Source organism: Tursiops truncatus, chromosome 10, assembly GCF_011762595.2.
Source record: "Tursiops truncatus isolate mTurTru1 chromosome 10, mTurTru1.mat.Y, whole genome shotgun sequence".
Classification (NCBI taxonomy): Eukaryota; Metazoa; Chordata; class Mammalia; order Artiodactyla; family Delphinidae; genus Tursiops; species Tursiops truncatus.
In genome coordinates, this window is record NC_047043.1 from 90,236,494 (window position 1) to 90,258,768 (window position 22,275).

A 22,275-nucleotide genomic window follows, 5' to 3' on the forward strand; every position below is an offset into this window, starting at 1 on the left:
TTCAAAAGATGCCAAAGAATCTAGTATATGTTTCTTTTCTCTTTACCATGTTCCTGTAATGGAGGAAGGAAAACAGACACTCCCAAGCTGTGTGACCCTAGGAAGTTATATCACATCTCAGAGCAACCATTTTCTTAAGTGTTAAAACAGAGGGAGGGACATGAGACAGGAATTTTCTATCTGACATTCATGGGACTGTGAGGCATAATGTGAAATCATCAGTATCTTGACTTCAGGGTTTTCCAAAATAAAATGTTGGTATTGAATACTACTGTCTGCAAATAGGGTCTAAGAAAATTGGTTCTAGGTCGTATCAGAATCTTTCAAGGTGAACTAGAAGCATGGAAAAATCACTCTCATGCTTCTCAAGCGATCTTTATCTAAAAGGAGCACAAGATGGACTGAAACAGTTTTAAGAGACCCACTTACTCTATTTTACTACCAACTTCTCTAGGGAAATGATATTGTAATTTTACCATAAACTTTGCGGCATAAGCCAGCATAACGTGCCCCCGAGTTAAGCTATGAATTACAGGTGTCCTCCTGGTTTCCTAAAGCAAATCTGACTCTGTGAAAGATGAGTTTATGTGACCCACACTTAGGAAAAATACATCTAATCCCTTCTTAAAGGGCTGTAATTCAACTGATAATCTGCATTCTGCCACTTTATTCAAAGCTCTTCGGGCTAGTGCAACTCAAACATGAACAAATAAGGAACCACTGGACTAACAGGGCATTTGTGTCATCATACATGTGTACAATATTCATCAGCCCTTTGAACACTCAGTGTGTGTACAATTGGGAAATATTTTATATTTATAAGATATAGTTATTGCTTCAGGTTATAAAGCAGCCCATTGGAAGTCCATGGGAGATATCAGAAAACATTTTAAGGAAACATTTAACTACCTGCTAATTGATAAAACAAATAGAATAAAAATTGCAGAGAGAGAGGGAGCTAGATGGGATTAATGAGGAAAAGCTTATTGGAAGAATTGGGCTTTACTATGGGATTTTCTAGAAGGTAGGGACTATGTATATATTTGGGAGTATTTGAAGGGTTGTATGTTTTTTATAAGGGTGGAAGGAGGCTGTTTATAAATGCGGGCCAGAAAACAGTATTATGAGGCATAACTGAAAAATATTTCATTTTACAACATCTAAAGTACCAGTGAAGAGACTAGGACACTCTCTTAAGGATTGGTGTCTCAGAATCAACAGCGGTAGCAGTTGTTAATTTTTTTTAGTTAAAGTATGCTCAAATATTGCATGGAGCATACTTATACTAAAAAATTATAATTTGGGGTATTGAAATTAAAATTTAACAGGGCATTCTGTATTTACATTGACTAAATCTGGAAACTCTATTTAGAAGGATCTCAGTTGACGCTTACTGTTTTTATAAAAGAGGGATTACCAAGTGTTACAGATATTCCTGTCAACACCATATTGCACTTACTATGTGCCAGGCTTGATTCTGGCCACGTGACACATTTTCACTGATTTAATTCTTACAAAAACCTACGAGGAAGGTTTTAGCACTGCACCCTTTTTCCCAGAGGAAGAAACTGAGGCACAGAGGAATTAAGTAATTTGCCCAAGATGACCAGCTAGTAAGTGGCAGAGCCAGAATTTGAACCAAAGCAGTTTGGTTGCAGAATCTGTGCTCTAAACTACCATGTAATTGTGCCAGATGAGGTATGTGGCCACATGGTGATCGGGAAAAACACCTCATCATGGCTCTTTTTTTGTTTTTTTTCGGTACGCGGGCCTCTCACTGTGTGGCCTCTCCCGTTGCAGAGCACAGGCTCCGGACGCACAGGCTCAGCGGCCATGGTTCACGGGCCCAGCCGCCCCACGGCATGTGGGATCTTCCCGGACCGGGGCACGAACCTGTGTCCCCTGCATCGGCAGGGGGACTCTCAACCGCTGCGCCACCAGGGAAGCCCCATCATGGCTCTTTTAACATAGTGAGTGCTAGTGCTTAACTGTTGGCTCAGCCCTTAAAACCAAAAGCACAGTCCTGGGGAAAGAGCACTCCTGATCTTGACGAGAACCCCAGGCCCCGCTCCCTTGAGTCTGAACGCCATCTAGTAGTGCATTCAACTGTTTCCTCATCTTCCCATGCCTCCCAGCCACCCCCTCCTGACTCCCCCTAGGGCCCCCTCTGTCTCTCCCCGACTAGCTCATGACAGTCATTTTATGGTTGTATCACATGATGAAAAGGCAGCATTACAGTACACCATTGCTCTCATAGTAGGTGGGAGGGCCCTGCAGGAGCTGAGCAAGGGGATATGCCATCCACAGGCTTAATTTATTGCCAGGGATTCAAACACTCGCTAGGCTAAAAGCCCATTCCTTACGCGCTATTTTATATCTGTCAAGGTTTGTCCTCAAGATCAGCCGGGAGCTCCTGATATATTTTCAAAAAGGAGCAAATACCATACAAATCCAACAGATATATTCCAAGAATTCCAGTGAGAAGAATTATATCTATCACTTAAGGGTGCTTTCCAGCGAACTGATGCTCTAATTTGTACAACGTAAATGAAAGCAAATCATAAATATGCATTGTTAGCATATTTAAATATGATTAGGTCCCGGTACTGACTGATTTGGGCTTTTTGTATTATTCTATCAATCTGTGGAGTGTTCAAGCATTTTATTTCTAGTGAGACATTTATTTCAATACAGTGTTATAAAACCCTTCGTCCATTCCTACTTAAAGCTGAGGAATAAGCCTATTTGTAATGACTCTTACATGAGAACCATGTTGAATACTTCTCTATGGTAATCAGACATTACATGAAACTAGAAACAACAGGGGAGCAAAATCAGTCAACCATGGCAGAGGGATTGAGATAAAAATGACTCATTTGACTGGGTTGATTTGGGAAATTAATAACAACAGAGGTAACTACTAACCTGGGAGAGCCAGACTCTTGATCATTCTTTAACACTTTTAAACACAAAGTGCACAGAAACTCATCACTGCAAGGCGCAGGTCCGTGTGCTGCAGTCAACAACCACCCGGCTCAAGTGGCTCAAAACCCACATCCTCCAGATCGGTGGTTCTCTACTGGAGGTGACTTTGTCCCCAAAGGGACATCTGGCAATGGCAGGAGACATTTTTGGTTGTCCCGACTTGGGGCATGGATGCTACTGGCATGTAGTAGGTAGAAACCAGAGATGCTACGACACAGTCTACGACGCATAGGCAAATCCCGGCAACACAGAACTGCCCAGTCCCCAGTGGCAATAGTGCCAAGGGTGAGAAACCCAGGCCCTGGGCCCTGCCTCAGAGCTCTCAAGGTGGGTCGTGAGCACACAGGAAAAGAGGCAGTGGTGATAGGTCCAAGACAAATGGCCCTTCTCCCACTTCCTTTGACTGAGGTCTCTATTCTGCACAAAGTGCTTGGCAAATCCCTTCTTTTTTTTTCTCGCTCTATCTGCTCTCCAGCGCAGAGGCGCACTGCCACCTGGCTGCCCGCTGCAAGACACTGCTGTGGGAACAGACAGATCAATGCATCAGAGAAAGGGCCACTCTAGACACAGCTGGCCAACAGGATGCTCACTGGGGACATTTAACCTGACTCTTTTCTCTGAGTCCTCAGCCCTTTGTTGTTTGGAGGTGCTTTGACCCTTTCTATTGAAGACACTTACTGAGGCAGCTTCTGGGGGTAAAACGTATAAGTGCATACGAAAGAATGAGATCATTGAACAGACTTGCTAAAACCAACCGCATCACATGCCCAAATACTGCCTGTTTATGCCTCAAGTAATCCTACGTACACTTCGCTTTATGTTGTGCAAAGCTGACAATGACCACTTTGCTGGTAACCAAAACAACAGAGCAAATTACCTACCAAAGCCACCATCAGGTCCCCAAGAAATTGAAGTAATATTGTGTCCCCTGCCACCTTAGTCCATTAGACATCTGGCAGGTTTGGTAGGGGAGGATTTAGCATGCCTCAGATCATGCCATTTGGATGGCTTGCTTAGCTACTGTGTGAAACCCTCTTTCAAAAATCAAGCAACTATCGCCACTCCTTTATCTCACGTGATACAGACACTGCACTGTACTGTCCAGAGGAGTTACCCATTTTCCCAGCGACAATATTTAATCTCAGCCTGGATTTCCCAATATGCACCTTTCCCAGCTTCTCAAATGCTACACTCATTTTATTAGAAGCATGGGATTTTCAGAAACGCCCAATCCTATCCCCCCATTTTACACCTTAGGAAACTGAAGCCTAATACCTTCCCAAGGTTACTCTGTAGATTGTTACTCTTCAAGATATTTGCTGCTCCTCTCTGTGGAATGGTTTTATGTCTTCACTTCTCCGCCATAGGATTTTACCACGTTATTTACTTTGGCCAATGAAATATGAGTAGAAATGGCGTGTGCCGCTTCCACGCAGGAATGTTAAGAACCATCATGTGGTTCTATCACGTTCTGTACCGCTTTCTACAAAATAAGCAGCAGCATCCTGATTAGGGACTGTTTCTTCAGTGTGGGTTCCCGATCAAGGATGAAGCAAGGCAGAGCCACAGCCAACTTGAAACAATGCAAACAAGAAATAAAGCTTTGCTGTTGTCAGCTGACAGGTGAGGCCCTTTGTTAACGCACCATCATCAGCCTATACTGACTGATACAGTCACCCAGCTAGTTAATAACAGAGCTGCTTTAAGACCTAGCCCTTATTTCAGAGACCAGCTTTTTGTACCACAATGAACAAAATATAATTCAGCTATAATGAGCTACACAAAGAATAACATCCAACATTTGAGCAGAGAGGCCTCGGTTTTGAATATTTTGAGTTAGCCCGTATCCCAAAACTAATTGGAAAGTCTTTGCAGATTACCCACACCATGGATCGGCTGCATTTGTGGGAATAATTAAGGGCAAAATTCCTCAGCAACACCTAGCCCCAAAGTTTAGACTTTCCATAAACATCTCTTTCAGAATATGCAGAAGGTAAACCTCATTTTACGCAGTACCAAACACAGCATGCTATTTAAAATCAAAGGAAAAAGCAAAACACAACAAAAACTCCTGAAATTCAGAGAGCATCAAACAAAAAATAAGACAGAGTGACACAAAAAAAGGAAGAAGAAAGGAAAAAAACCTCCAGACACGGCACAGAACTGTAAACATCATTTCGGTGTATAAATTTACTGCATTATTTTCTAGTTAACGAGTTTTCAAATAAGCTAAGAACATTCTGGCAATGTCTTTACTTAACATTGTAATTTCACAAACTGTCAAGAATGAAGAACTCCAGTAGGGTAAATGAAGATATGCTTGAATTTTCTTAATTGCCACCTTGCTGAGGCTTGGAGCTCATTGTTCAGCTGTGTGACAGACGGTTCTAAGCACTGTCAGGCAGTCGCAGGGGAGACTGGGTTGCTATACAATGTGCCCATCTCATTACTGTGTTGCTGACAGCCCAGGCCGAGAAAGGAAACAACACTAGTTTCAGGAGTGGAGTTCCCGGGACCAGTGTGGCAGTGACTGACAAAGCAGAGGAGCTCTTGCTATTATTGCTGGAATGTTAGCTCTCCCCAGCCATCCACCCTGGGAGAAGTATGGGCTTGAAGGTAAAGACTCAGTGCCCTACACTGGGTCTCTGAATCAGCCCCCAACACACAGTACCTGGCACATGGCGTGTTCTCAATAAATGTTTGTTGAATGAATGAATGAACATCTCTCCTACTCAAGCTTATCAGCTCCTTCCTCTCCTCTCTCCACTTGTCAGAAGAAAGACTGAATAAACTTAATGACACGATGATAACAGAGTGTTCCAGTTTTTCACTTTGAGGCTCCAGCCCACACTAATTACCTCCACTCCCACCTTCATTCACTCTTTTGTACCCACTTCTCTAGTCCCACCAGTTCTGAACTCCTCTGAGAGGTGAGCCTGCAGCTGAGTCAACTCTCAATCCTTCCTAGTGTTTAGCAAAGCATATTGTTCTTAGCAGGTGTCCTGTGTTTTAATTTTTAAAATGATGTTTTGTATTCCTAATATTTTGTGTCTCTGAAATGTTTTATACTTAAAAGAGAGACAGGATGAAAATGGAAAATGATGAACACAAAAGAATGAATTGCTGAAGGAGGGATTTCAGACACAAAGGTGGGAGAGTATTTCTTGGAATCTTACTTCCTACGAGAGTGGTTTTGAATCCTGGTTCACAGACTGGCTTTAGTGTAGGGTATGCATTCTCAGCGTGGGTGATATTGTTCCCAAGAGGCTGAAAATTGGTTCTTGGGGGCTGAAAAAATTCCCATATTTTACCATGGTTGGTGACTCTCCCAAGGGCCATAATACATACATATACAGTATATCTGTTATATTAAAATTTCATGGGGTTTTATGATTAGGAAAAAATTGTCTAAAAAGACTCTGTGGGGGAATGGGAAAGATAATGAAAACAAGGTTAAGAAACACTGGTTTGTAAGGATGCTTTTCCCAGCCCAAAGGAAAGTGGGTTGTGTATATTATTATGCATGTATGTATATATATCTGTATAGCATAGGTAAGACAGATAGATAATCCGTGCAATTTTGCTAATAGGACTTTTGGGGAAATAGCTAGCCTTTTTTTTAAAAGATATTGCCTTTCTTAGCAAATTGAACATTAGATAACTGTTGATATCTGCATTTAAAGGATGCCTCTGGTTATTTTATTCCAAAAATCCGTAAGTCATTATTTTGAACAATGGACAACATAATCCATGTGTAAAATGAGTCCTGTCAAATATTTAACAAAGCAAGTAGTCTTAAAGTCTGTGAAGAGAATTACCTCAGTCCCAGAGAGAATTTCTGAAAGAGATCACATTTCTGTAAGACCCCGTACAGGGGTTGAGTTAGTCATACTGTTCAGTTCAGAGTAAATGACTGCTGACTGTCTGGGCTGTTTGCTTGAATCATTAATTCCTTAAGTCCACCCATACTCCACACCCATGCTTCCCTCCCTCAACATTTCAATGTGTTAATGTGCATTCTATTCGATATATTATTACAAAATGTGTACTGCTGTTCTATGTGCATGTGTTTTCAACTTCTGTACATGGCACTGTTAGATATCTTATTGTTTCTTCTTTCTATTTTTACTATGTTTTAAAGATCTCTCCAAGTTGTTCTACTGCTTACTCTCCTGCAAAATCCTCCTGGATGTGTGTCCACAATGATCAATCCACCAGCATCCTGAAAACGCACACCCAGGTTCCATTCTAATCCTCAGTAACCCAAATATCCCGTCAATGCGGGTCAGAGTTTCCTGGGATGTGTCCCAGGTGGAGACTTTCCAGATTCAGCCTGAAGATGCATAAACCATTTTAAAAACTTTTTTTTTTACATCATTTGCCATAATCATATGAATTTTCTACTGCTTAGCAATACTTTATATTTCTGATATATTCCAGTTGATTATGATATATATTTATACTTTTTTTAAACAAATTTATTGGAGTATAATTGCTTTACAATATTGTGTTAGTTTCTGCTGTATACAAAAGTAAATCAGCTATATGTATACCTATATCCCCATATCCCCTCCCTCTTGCGTCTCCCTCCCACCCCTCTAGGTGGTCACAGAGCACTGAGCTGATCTCCCTGTGCTATGCGGCTGCTTCCCACTAGCTATCTACCTTATGTTTGGTAGTGTATATATGTTTATGCCACTCTCTCACTTTGTCCAGCTTACCCTACCCCCTCCCTGTGTCCTCAAGTCCATTCTCTACATCTACATCTTTATTCCTGTCCTGCCCCTAGGTTCTTCAGAACCTTTTTTTTTTCTTTAGATTCCATATATATGTGTTAGCATACGGTATTTGTTTTTTTTCTCTTTCTGACTTACTTCCCTCTGTATGACAGATTCTAGGCCCATCCACCTCACTACAAATAACTCAGTTTTGTTTCTTTTTATGGCTGAGTAATATTCCATTGTACATATGTGCCACATCTTCTTTATCCACTCATCTGTCGATGGACACTTAGGTTGCTTCCATGTCCTGGCTATTGTAAAGAGTGCTGCATTGAACACTGTGCTACATGACTCTTTCTACTTTATGGTTTTCTCAGGGTATATGCCCCGTAGTGGGACTGCTGGGTCATATGGTAGTTCTATTTTTAGTTTTTTAAGGAACCTCCATACTGTTCTCCATAGCGGCTGTACCAATTTACATTCCCACCAACAGTGCAAGAGGGTTCCCTTTTCTCCACACCCTCTTCAGCATTTATTGTTTGTAGATGTTTTGATGATGGCCATTCTCACCAGTGTGAGGTGATACCTCATTGTAGCTTTGGTTTGCATTTCTCTGATCATTAGTGATGTTGAGCACCTTTTCATGGCCTCTTGGCCACCTGCATGTCTTTAACGGGCCCCAAAGGTATCCAGTCCTAATCCCTGCAACCGGTAAATATTACCTTAAATGGAAAAGGGATCTTTGCAGATGTAATTATGTTAAGACTCTTGATATGAGGGAGGAGATAATCCTAGATAATTTAGGTAGGTCCACAATGCAATCATAAATATCCTTATAAAAATGAGGAGATTTCAGACGTACAGAAGAGGAGAGCAATGTGACTACAGAGGCAGAGATTGGAGTGATGCATCCATGAGCCAAGGAATGCTGGCAGCCACCAGAAGCTGGAAGAGGCAAGAATGAATCCTCCTCCAGAGCCTCTGGAGGGGACATGGCCCTACCGACATCTAGATTTTAGCCCAGTGAGACTGGTTTCAGAATCTGGCCTCCAGAGCTGTAAAACAATCAATTTCTGTTGTTTTCAAATGCCAAATTTGCCATAATCTGTGTTTTTTTCCTTGTCATAATTGTTAATAGCACAGGAAACAAGTACAAACACAGAAGTTTGTTTCTATTTAGTTTGGAACCAAAACCCTAATACAATCTACACTTTCTTATTACCATTTATTACTACTGCATGAGAGCTTGTTAGACGTGAAGAATCTCAGGCTCTGTATCTCCAGAACCAGAATTTGTAATTCATCAAGATTGAAGGTAATTTGTATACACTTTCAAGTTAGAGAATCACTGCTCTAAATTAGAGTCTGCAGTCTTTTGGTGAGAAGCTGGCTTCTCACTTGTCGGCAGGTGTGAGGTCACCATTTGGTGGAGGGCAAGTGTTGCATTGACAGGCTGGTGAGAGTCCTATGAACGCCTGAGAGTGGGGTTACACTGTAGGTAAAATCCCTCTCACACTGGAATCGGAACACATGTTAGTGAGGAGGAATGTGTAAATGGCAACTATCTTGGAGCTGGATCAGGAGAACCTCAAGATTCTTTAAGATGGTGCTCAAATACCTAAAAATGATTCTGATATTGACAGGACCAAATCACACATTTTTTGTTATTCTAACAATTAACAGAAAGAAATTTCTGAAAGTCAGAGCTACCCCTAGAGAAATGAGGTACTCATAGCACCGCAGGTGACACACTGACAGGGATGTAGCAAGGACACAAGCTTTAAATGCGACAGGAGTGACCAGGTGACCTTTGCCATCCCTTTCAGTGGAAAGCGTGTATTTCTATGATTCCTGAACACCACTGAAAGTCATAGGTACACTTTTAACAACAGTTTTTAACAAAGCAAAATTGCTGAATTACGGTATCTACAGCCAAGGAAGGACTCTAATTAAACAGTTTGGATGGATTCCAAAAGCTGTGCAGGACTGTTTTCTGACCTATAGAAAAACCCAGCAGAAGAAATTTACATGTCAACTCCTGCTTTAATAGGCAACGGCAAACTTCTGGAGTCAACAACACAATCTGTAAATGTGGATGGGAGCTAATTTTTAATTGGCACTTTCTCTTGCACCTGCCATAGGAGTTGCACACATTTATCAACAAATTGAAAACGCTTACTTGGTATTTGCAATCCTGTTCCTTTCACATGCAATCAACACTACTCAAATTAGTGTCCCTCCGAATACTCAGAAATATTTGGAGTGAAGAAAAGATCATTTTACACTTGGCTAGTTGGGGAGGACCTCAGGGTTACAGTTCTAAATCTTTCACTCTACAAATAAAAAACAAAACCCTCTAAAGTTAGAATACTGATGCCAGTGCTTCCACTTTCAACTCTCAATAGTATTGGAAGTTTCTAGAATGATATGGACATTCTAGCAGGGACATGAGATGTGAGTAGAAACTTCATGAGGGGAGGAGATGAAGAAGTTAGAGCAAGAATCTGAATTGCCTATATTGAAGAGTGTCCCTCCAAATTTCATGTCTACCTACAACCTCAGAATGTGACTTATTTCCTTATTTGGAAATAGGACTTCCAGATGCAATTAGTTAAGACAAGATCATACTGGATTAGGGTCAACCCTAAATCCAGTAAGTCCTGCCCTTATAAGAAAGCCATGTGGAGACACAGACCCACACAGAGAGGAGAACACCATGTGAAGATGGAGGCAAAAATTAGAAAAATGGAGCTACAAGCCAAAGAATCCAAGGATTTCCAGCAACCACCAGGAGCTAGGAAGAGCCAAGGCAGGCTTCTCCCCTTCAGTATTCAGAAGAAGCACCACCCTGCCAACACCTTGATTTCAGACTTCTGGCCTCCAGAATAAATTTGGTGAGATAATAAATTCCTATTGTTTTAAGCCATCCAGTTTGTGGTACTCTGTTATGGCAGCCCTAGGAAACTAGTAACTTTCATCCCAATTTATCGTGAAAAATGATGGTCATGATGCTCAGGTAGGTTTCATTATTATCTTCATTTGCACTCACTTGCCCAAGGAACCAGAGCAAGTGGCTGAGCCAGGATTTGAAGATTTGTAATTCCGAACAGGGCTCTTGCCCCTCACGACCACATTCAACTGCCTCCCAGTGATGATGACTGATTTTTTTTTCTTTTTTTTTTGATGATGACTGATGTTGATGATGTCTCCCAAATTCACTGCTCTTAGAGTCAACTGTGCCCTCTCTCTGCTTCACTATCACTTAACTACTCCTTGACTGTGAATCTAGAACTATCAGGCAAATGACCAAGTACTCAACAACTTCATCAGCAGAAAGCAAATAAAAATTTTTGCAGCAGGAAATTCCTGCAATCAACCATTAGGCCTCATGATAAAATGGGGCCTAACTGATTGGTTGTAATCAACTGGCCTAATTGATTACATTGATTAAAACTGTATTCAATGCCATCTTGTTGTCCAAGATGCAGTTGCTCTGATTAAATGGTCTTATTACTGAGAGAAGAGAGACAGATGGCACATGGGAAAAATTATTATTTTTTTTTTTACAGGTGGGAGCACGTTTAAGAGCTACCTTGAGGGAGCTGGGTCATATATTCAGTCATATTTTGAATCTAATGGAATCATAGATATTTCACAAATGAGGAAACTGAGAACTAGAAATGAGAAGGGTCTTATCCAATATTAGAGGCGAGCTAACTAAACATTTGGGGTTGGAACACAGGTTTCCTGACCACTAGTCCAATGTTCATGATATTCACCCTTCCATCCACCCATCTACTCTTTTGTTGATATGTCCAACCATCCATCATCCATCCATCCATTTATCCATCACGCACCCATCAAGTAATTATAAAGCATCTGCTAAGGATAGCTACTGGAGATACAAGACTAAAGGGACACTATCCCTGCTCCCAAGAGCTCCATAACACATGATATTCGAACATTTGTTTCACCATTTAAGACTTTCCCGAAACAGAGGGTTAGGAAAGTAGACACGGAGGTTAATCTGAGAGTGCGTTGGCTGTCCAAAACAGTTCCAATTCCAGCACCTTCTATATCTGACCTACAGTACCCATATTTCCCCTTTCCTAATTTTTTGAAATCAGGTGACCAGTTTCAGGAAGATACAGTTACTGCAAAATGACCAAGAAAAGAACAAACATCATGGGCTCTGTGTGCAAGATGTCATCATGGAATTAGCGTGTGGTATTTTTGGGTTTTTTTTTAGCCCACTAAGTTGTCATGCATTTCTACATGTATGCGCTTTTAAATGGGGTCTGTTTCATGTTATACAATGAAAAAAGTCTGAGAGAAGTGTTGTTACAGAGGAACTTCATCATATGACCACATTCAGTGATGCAGTTGTCTTTTATTGTTCTCTTCCCACTTCCTCCCAACTGTGCAGGGATATTTTTGTATTGAATGTCAGCACGGGAGAGGGGCTAACAGCTTGGCTTCTACGAGTCAGGCTAATTTGGATTCCAGTTCTGCTTCACCTGCTGACCACAGGTAAAATATTTAATGATTCTGTGCCTCAGTTTCTTTAACTGTAAAGAAGAATTGATGAAAATACTAGGTCCACGGTTGTAAATATTAACTAAGTTGATATACGTGAGCATTTAAATCATGGTAAAGTTATTAAAAATACCTCCTGCTCTAATATATGTTAATCTTATAATGGTTAGTCACAACAAAAGGAGCTCATTTAAGATACAAACCAGCTATGGCATCCACTGTCTGAATATATTTTGTACCATGACTCGGTCTTTATTTACACGTGGAGTGTGTTACTCGGCCATTCAGTGCCTCTACCTGTCTGACATATTCTTCGTGGCAGATACCATAAGGGTAGGAAAGTCACTGAGAGAGCTCAAAAGACAGGGCTTTGAGTGGTGGATCTTCTGTTTACTGCTTGTGGCAAGTTATTGGTGCATTAAGCCAGAAGGGACTTGTGCAGTGATCTGGTAGCAGTGTCTTCTCTACAGACGAAAACACTAAGATACAAAGGGGCTCATTCCTTACCATTAGATTTTAACAAATGACTGTGCCACTAAGAGAAATGGGGATTGTGTGAATGACAAGTTTTGGAGGGTGAAAGAAAAAAAATTGACTAAAGGTAAGCACTGGATACAGAACAAAGGTTTGCTTATTTTTCACAACAAAATAAGCAAGTTAACTATCTTGTACAAATAAAGCTTGATTAGTTACAAATGTTTATGTATTTGTTCACATACTTAGTAATATTTATTTCTTTAAAAAATTTGGAGCAAACTGAATCACTTTGCTGTACACCTGAAACTAACACAACACTGTAAATCAACTATACTACCAAAAAAAAAAAATTTTGGAGCAAATTTGACCAAATCTTATATTTGTTAAATCTAGATGATGAGTTTTTGTTATGTTATTATCTTTCTCATTCTGTTGTTTTAGTAATGTAATAATAATCAAATTTATTTTAAAATAAAGATTTCACACAGTGGATGATAAAAAAACAAAAAAGAAAAAAACAAACAAAAAAACAAAGGGGCTCAGACGTGTTCAAGTTCACACAGCTAATTAGTGGCAGAACTCATTCACTTTAAACTAAGTCTTTCTTCCCTCAACACAGACTAGAAATGTTTCACTCCTGGCATCTAAATTCCTCTACTCTGGGGTCAAATTGCCTGGATTCAAAGCTCCACCCAACTTCTCACTATGCATGTAAGCCAGGGCAAATGACATATCCTTTATGTGCTCTAGTCTTGACCTATAAAATGGGGAAAAAATTAATGATCTCATAGTGATTTTGGAAAAGATTCAATAATATAACCTAGAGACAATACTTAGCACACTATCTGGCACTCTATTATTATTATTACTGTAGGTTTAAATTATATCATTTGTCTTCAATTGTAAGAGTTTTGATAAACGCAAGAACTTTGAATCCTTCATATTTTCAAAACAGATTACTGAATAAAAGATCTTGGGACTTCCCTGGTGGCGCAGTGTTTAAGAATCTCCCTGCCAATGCCGGGGACACGGGTTCGAGCCCTGGTTCGGGAAGATCCCGCATGCTGTGGAGCAACTAAGCCCGTGCACCACAACTACTGAGCCTGAGCTCTAGAGCTGGTGAGACACAACTACTGCGCCCACGCGCCTAGGGCCCGTGCTCCACAACAAGAGAAGTCACGGCAATGAGAAGCCCGTGCACCGCAACGAAGAGTAGCCCCTGCTCGCCGCAACTAGAGAAAGCCCGTGTGCAGCAACAAAGACTCAACACAGCCAAAATAAATAAATAAATTTAAAAAACAAACCTTAATTTCACTCATTAATTTATGTATTAATCAAATATTTACTGAATACCTATTATCTTCTACGCACTGTTTTGGGTACTGGGATATAGCAAAAAATACACTTAGCTCCCTAAGAGTACAGTGACAGGGACAATAATAAAATAATAAATAAGTAAATTACATGTGTATTAGAAGGTGCTATAGAGAAAAAACAGAAAGGAGACAGGAAGACAGTAGGGATGAAGGGAACTGAGCAAGAGAGTTGACATTTTAAATATGGTAGCCAAGGAAGGTGACATTTAAGGAATATGTAAGGAAGGGGAGGGAGATAGGCAGGTAGATATCTGGGTGAAGTATATCCAAACAAAAAGAAGAGCAAATGAAAAGCCCTCGAGGCAGTAGTGTGCCTCACATGTCGCTGCAATAGCAAGGAGCCCGATGCGGTTGGAACAGAATGAGCGTGCAGGACAGAAGTAGGCAGTGAGACAAGAGAGGAAACTGGAGCCAGGCCATGAAAGGCCTGTAAGTTATCACAGGGACCTTGGTTTTTCACCTTTCATGAGTTATAAGCCATTGGATGGTTTGAAGCAGAGGAGTGTATAATCTGGCTTATAGTTTAATTGATTATCTAACTGCTTCTGTGTTGAGAATAGACTAGAGGATTCAAGGGTGGGAGCAGAGACACCATTGAGGAGACATGACACAGACAGTGCTACGTGTTGACCCAAACAGCTTCATTTTCCTCCTAATGCACAGGAAGACTACATTTTCCAGCTCCTTCTTTTTTTTTTTTTTTTGAAAAAGAATCTGACTTTTATTTTCTGAAGAGAATAAACAAAAACGATGCCATTGATTCTACCAAAATTTGTTCCTCTTGATGACTTGAGATTTCAATATATATCAGAAAAACTTGACTGTGGCCTAGCATTCTGGCTAGCGTTCAGACTCTCATGTTGTGAAACTTCATGAGAGAGTGCAAACTAATAGGGGTATTACATTTATTCCCACTTTGCAATTGTAAGACCATTAATTAATAGCTGATTTTATAACCATTCATTGCCTCCAGAAGGCCGGTACTTTTACCTATCATGGACCATTCAAAAACAATCAGTCATAATGTACAAATAGAAAGTAATTTGTTTGTAACAGCAAGAACAGTTTCTATCCAACAAAATCCTGTTTCTGTTTTTCCAGCAACCTGTAAAAATGTTGCTGAGTATATGCAGAATGAATGAACTGTTAATATGAATTTCATATTTGTATTACCTTGTGAATTTCACAAAATTTTCAGAAATTGGTTATTCACCTTTACAGCCTTCGCTTTCAGCAAGAGGAATGTTAGGCCTATTTAGGATGAGGAAACTGAGGTTCAGAGCTGTTGCATGGTTTACATAAAGCTACAGAGTTCGCAAGCGATAGAGCCAATAATAAAACTAATGTCTTTTGTACTAAAGGAAGGTATCTGACTGCCAAATAGCTCCTTTGTATCTGGGTATCTGAGCCATATGCCCAGTTCAAGACAACAGAATGTGAGTAGAAGAGATATATGTATATTCCTTCCAGGCCTGGCTCCTGAAAGATCTCATGCCTTTAGATGTTCTCTCTTTCTACTTTCTGTGGGGCTGGAAGTTAACCATTGAGTAGTAAAGACGTGATGGAAGCAGCATGGATCCCCAAGGCATCACTTTAAGGGGAGCTATCCAAACAATGAGGTGAGTGAAAAATAAACTTTTATTACACTAGGCCACTGAGGGTTGGGGATGTTTGTTACAGCACCTACAGAGCTTCACCCTGACAAATACAGGAGGGTAACACAGTAAGTCAGGCAAGAGATCATGACTTGGATCTGGGACTGAGCAGTGGCAGTTGTCAAGAGTGGTTGGAACCTGGATATATTTTGAATGTAGTGGCTACCAGATTTTCTGACAGATCTGAAAAGGCATGTGAGAAAGAGTCAGGGATAACACCCAGGATTTTGTGATGAACAATTAGAAGGATAGAGCTGTTGTTAATTGAGACAAAGAGGACCACAGGAAGAAGAGGTCTATAGGTGAAGAGACGGCAAGGCAAAAGGAGATCAGGAGGTCAGCTCTGGCCATGCGAGGTTTGAGAGAATTATCAGACATGCAAGTAGAGATGCTGAGTAGTAAGTTACACAACTCTACACAAGGGTGGGCTGGAGTTAGCTTGCACAAGCTATGAAAACCAACTGTAGAAATTCCAAGAGATTTATAAACAAGTTATTAAACTATTGGTAGCTTGAAATCAGCTGTGGTAGGAGTATTTATGCCACATAAATGCGTAAATGCCCATGTCACGCCTTTTGGTTTTTTTCCCAGGCAGCTGGTTGTTAAATATTCACTAGCACCCCATTAGGTATAAGAGTTGAGGGAAGAGGTCAGGTTTACAAATGGGATTATTTCTTTAGGACTTTTCCCTCACAAGACATCTTACAAACCTACCTCAAGTGTCAGAAACATCTTTCATTTAATGCTATTTTCTTGGCCATATTCTATTAACCAAAGCTTTTTTTTGGACAATACATACACAACCCACTTATATGGTTCACTCTGTGTTCACAGCTATTACACACTGAAAATAAGTATCTTAGTTCTATTTTCTACTGTATTTAAGGCAACAAATACAAAATTAAATAATTTCAATTTTAAATCCCAGAATGTACTTATACATCTTTGCTGAAATTTCCCATATTTATAATACCCCAAATATTCCCATCTAAATAAGGAGTCCACCCTCCACCCCCGCCCCGCACTGCAATGAACACAACAATCTCTTCTAACCTCTGATTAACCAACTGTAAAATAAGGATTGTATTTTCCCTGCCTACACCACCAGATAATTGTGAAGATCAAATGAGATAATGCACATAAAAGAGATCGGTCAAATGTAAGCAAACAGAACAGATGTTTATAGATCTAAAATAAAATGACAAAGAGTCTCTACATTGATTGTGGTCTTCAGAAGATTTATTAATGCATTTTGTGGATGGCTAGGTACCATTCAGAGCCAATCAGGTTGATACGGACCGACTCTTCTAGAACTTCAAAATAGGTTGACACATAATGGAAATTGATCGGGAAGGACTCCATGACAACTTACATTGAACTTATGCAAGAGGAATGTAAGAAAATGCTTTCTTATTTCTTCACTTCATTACCTTCCTCACCCTGGACATATCCTCATTCCTGGAAAGGAATCTGATTTTCTTTCAAGGAAAAGATGATAGCAAGAATGAATCTCATTTTGTGACATCAGTATTATGTTTTTGCCTTTGGCTTTTAAACAATGTTTGTTGAAGAAGATGTTTCTCTCAATATTTTAATTCAAACTGAGTTAAGCTAAGAGGGGAAAGATAGTGACATAAAATAGTTATATATGTTTATGAGATGAAGTGAATAAAATTATTTCTTTATCATTGATTCCATTGTAGAACTGACAATATAGTCCCAACAAATGGGATCTCCAATATTTCAGGCCTTTTAGTTTTTTATTAAAAATGGCAAATTTGAGCATTAATAAATGAGAACACTTATTTGAATACCTCAATATAAATTAATTGGAAATGTCTATAAATATAAAATGTCATAGGGGATTTTTATGTGTTTAAATGTCTTTCAATGCACTTAGCCTTGTATGCACCATGGTATCTTTGTTTCTGCTGCTGAAGCTTTAAGAAAGGGATTAGGTAAAACCTAGAGGATGTGTAGCACATAAAGTAGGAATTATTGTCTGCTCAGCTTGCTACTTTATTTACATGAAACTTCTCTAGGCAACTTAACCTTTAGTTTAAGTAAGTGGTGGCGCTAAGATCAGAACCCCGGTACTTAATCACCCTGTTATCTTGCCACTGCAAAGGTACAGACGTCAGCTCAGTTTTAGGGAAAATATTTAACAGTCAGAGGTTTTGAAGGCTGCCCTCATGGTGATGAATGCCCTGATAGTGGAGATTTACCAGGTGACCTCCTAGGTGTGATGAGGCTGGTCCTCCTAAGGTGAGACAGAGCCAACACTGTATCATAGCTCTACTATTTCCTCCACCTAGGTGGGGCTGGAGGGCAGGACACAGCTAGAGCAGGGTCCAGAGGAACCAAAGCATGAATGGAGAGCATCCAGGACTTATTCCACAAAAGTGTTAAAGGCTCATGGTGGGGTTGGGGCAGGAGTGAACTCAGAGTTTGGCAAGATGGAGCACATCAGTGGGAACACTGACGTCAGGATCAATAGATGTGATTGTTGAATGGGAAGAGCCACTATGCTTTAATCAACATGAATCTTCTCAGACCAGAGGCATTTATCCCTTAATAAGACCTCAAATAGAGTTGGCAAACGAGGTTTCCAGAATGGCCTGAATGTTTATTCCAGAGCTCTTAGAGCGTGAATTCATGCTTAGCCAAGTGCTGGGCTTCATGACCTACGCAGCTGCTACAAACTCAGATAACCCAGCTAATTTAGGGAGGCTAGTAAGGTCTGGACCACTGGGAGAGGCTGCTTTAAGGCACAACAGTTTTTGATGGAAACCCAAGAAGTTGGCCACACATACCTGGATTAGTTAGTAGTTGATTAGCAATGAAATGTTTCCTAACACAGCACTAGGATCCTTTGGGAATAAAAAAAAGTTGGTTCCTGTTTGAATCACACCAGACTTTTGACTTCTTTCAAATCTTCTCAATGGATGCATTTAGGATCATCCCTTTAATTCCTCCCTCAGCGCTTCTCTAATCAGCGAACACATGGAACTGCCATTCATGCACAGAGACAGGGAAATCAGCCTGGCAGCCCCGACAATGGTTTGCACAAGCTGGCACCAGACTACATGACTCATGAATAGCAGGCACATTTGGAAGGCGGAGAATCACAACGTACGTAGTCCTATAGTCACGGGGAGCTCATCATTTCTTACGGCAAGCTTCTCTTGTCTTTTCTCAATTATGCTTTATGGGCACTTATCTCAAAATTTAATTGAATTGGTTGCTTCACAGATGGGCTTAAAGGATATTTCAGTTTCCAAGCACGGGAGACAAAAGAATGACTGGTACTGTTCTCAAATTAGAAGCCATTAGAAAGGGGAAGTTTTTAGCGGGTTTGAAAGAATTTAACCACGTTTGAGCATGGTATGTTTCCTGTGCATCAGGAGGATTTAGTCCTCAGTGGGGGGAAGAGAAAGAGAGGCTGAAGCTCGACTGTGGATCAGGTCTGTTGCTGAAGAGAGGCTGTGAGTCTCAGTCCTGCTGGTGAGAGCTACATAGGTGATAAAAGGAAGGAGGGCTCTTAGAGAAGTGAGGTGAGAAGCCCTGGAGGGAAGAGAAGGAGGCTTCAGGGAGGACTGGAAACTGGGAAGAGGGAAAGCCAGCTGGTTTCCTTCTGCACCATAACCCCCTGGCCACATAATTAATTGTGTTTAAGTTAATACTTATACTAACTGCAACACTAACCCAAATCCAGTCCCAACCCAAATATTAGCTCAATGGAAGCCCAATTATCTGGTAGTCTAATGCTGAAACCTCTTAAATAACTGTCCTGAAAAGATTTTACAATCAGTTTCAGTCTATGAGATTACGCTATTGTAATAACCAAACAATGATTTGCCTTGGGCTAGATAATCTCTGCTGCTTATTTTATGCAGGTTTTACATGAGGTATTAAAATTATCCCCAATTTATGGATGAGGAGTCTGAAGCTTAGAGGGGTTAAATGACACACCTAAGGTCAGACAATTAGCTTCTGGGGAGTGAGCTGGGATTGAACTCTGACATTCAATTCTGGAACAGTTGGTGAGGATGTGACAGATGGCCAGAAATGGGCCCTCAGTAACAAAGACTGTACGCTGAGGGCTTACCAGTACCCCAGGTGCCATGTTAAGAGTTCCTTTGCACTGCCTCATTTAATCCTCCCAATAATATACTGTGATTTGGCACTAGACTAGCCTCCTTTATCGATGAGAAAACCAAGACCCTTAAAGGCAAAGTTAATTGCTCAAGAGAGCTTCTTTCAAAATCAGGGTTGAGGCTAGCACTCACATTCAGAGCTGCTGGACCCCAGAGCCCCACCTACTGAACTACACACAAAAACATTTTGACATTTTTGAAGAAGAGGTGAGAACCACATGGGCCAGACGGGAGGTGAAGGCTACTTGTATTTCACAGTCCTACTTGCTGCACTGCAGGTAATCAACAAGTATTTTAAAACCAATTGAGTCAAATGGGTCAAACCACAGAAAGAGAGACTTTAATGAGACATGAAGACGAACAGAAAACTGAACAGTGAGACCAGTAGCCTGCGGGAAGCAACTCTTCAAAAACAAGAGTAAGTGCATCTTCAGACACAGGAGTTTGGTGAACCAAATCACTGGTTTTCAACTCTGTTTTTTTTGCTATTTTAGAGGCACTTTTAAAAAAAAATACTGATGTATGGAACTTCACTCAAGATCAGTTAAATCACAGTCTCTGGGAATAAGCCCTGAACAGTATTTTTTTAAACCTCTTCTGGTGTGCCCAGTGTGCAGCCTGAATTAAGAACTGCTGATCTTCCCAGTAGAGGCCCCTTTCAACCCCGGGGTGCCTTGAGCACTCTTTGAAAACCCTTAATTGTTTTGTTTAATATATATTGCTCCCCTAAAACCCAAAGTGAAGACTATGTAAGCCATATGTCCTTCCCCTTCCAACAAAGACACTGAAGTATGAAGGTGACATATAACTTTCTCAAATTCTAGCATGTGCCAGGCTTACCTGGAGGGCTTCTTAAAAGACAATTTGCTGGGCCCCACCCCCAGAGCTTCAGGTGTGGCTGGGGCCTGAGAATTTGCATTTCTAACAAGTGTCCAGGTGATAATGATGCTGCTGGTCTGAGGACCACAATTTGAGAACCACTTTCAAGCAGGGTTTAAAGGGAACATGGTGAAAAAGAATACACTTATTTTTTGTCATCCTTATCAGTGTAACATATTCAAAGGAAGGTTTACACCTAGTGGTGGAATTTCTGCATCAAAAGGTATCATTGACGGCTCTCTTCTCATCTGATCCCCATTTACTGTCATTTCTAACTCCTGCTTTTCAGAAGTTAAGTCAATCTGTCGCTGAACTGAAAGATCTTGTCTGATTTGTCACTTAGGCAAGTTTATTTTGGTATCCTAGAGAAGTCAAAAAGTAGCCAAAATCAATCAGATCCTTTACTTTCCCATAGTCACTTGGCAAAGTTCTCACACTTGGGGCTGGGCAGAATCTCAAACCCACTATGTTATGGCCAAAGTGATTTGTGTTTATGACCAAGAAACTAAGTAACGGGGTGACGAGGAGGAAAAGCCAACTCTGATCTGAGGTGCTACGGAGGAAGTCTTCAAAAAACCATCATGATTGGATTCAAGGGCTACTATAGAAGAGCATTCTTCCAGTGCGTCATACAAAACCAGGAAAATCTGAGGGGTGATGAGAGCATCTGATGTTTGTGTTAACTGATTCTGTCTGGTCTACACATCCGTCTCACCCCACTCCCCTAAATAATTGTTTCCCTTAATTTAAAGGGTCCACCCTCGTTTCTGACCAGCTTTCCCTGGGTATAATTTTCTGGTCAGTCTGAGAGTTAAAAGACTGGCTCTTTATTAGTGGACTGAGTTAATATAAGTGTTTAATTCCCAACTCACCAGCACCCAGATTAAAAAAAACCATATTATTACTCAAACCCTAGAAGCCTACATTCTATCTTCTTCTAGGGATTAAGCCTATCCACAGGTAACCATAACCTAACTTCTTACACTGCAGATTAGTTTTGTCTATGTTTGAACTTTCTTTATATTACTGGAATCATGCAATGTATATTCATTTGTGCCTGGCTTCTTTCACTCAATATTATGTTTGTGAAATTAATTCATAAAAGCATCAGGAGTTTGTTTTCAATGTTCTATAGTATTCCAATGTATAACTCAATTTATTTATCTAATCAACTGCTGATAGTTGGGTAATTCCTAGTTCAGGGCTATTAGAAATAACACAGTTATTCTTGTGCAAGTACTTTGGTGACCATCGCAGACAGTTCTGTTCAGTATATACCTAGGAATTTCTGGGTTATGGGACATACTTATGTTTAGCTTTAATGGATACTGCCAGATGGTTTTCCAACAATATATCAAGCTTTACTACCAGTAACAGTGCCTAAGTATTGTAGCTGTTTCACATTCAGGCTAATACCTGGTGTTGTCTTTCACTTAAACCATGCTGGTGTGTGTGTAATGGTATATTGCTGTGGTTTTACATTGCATTT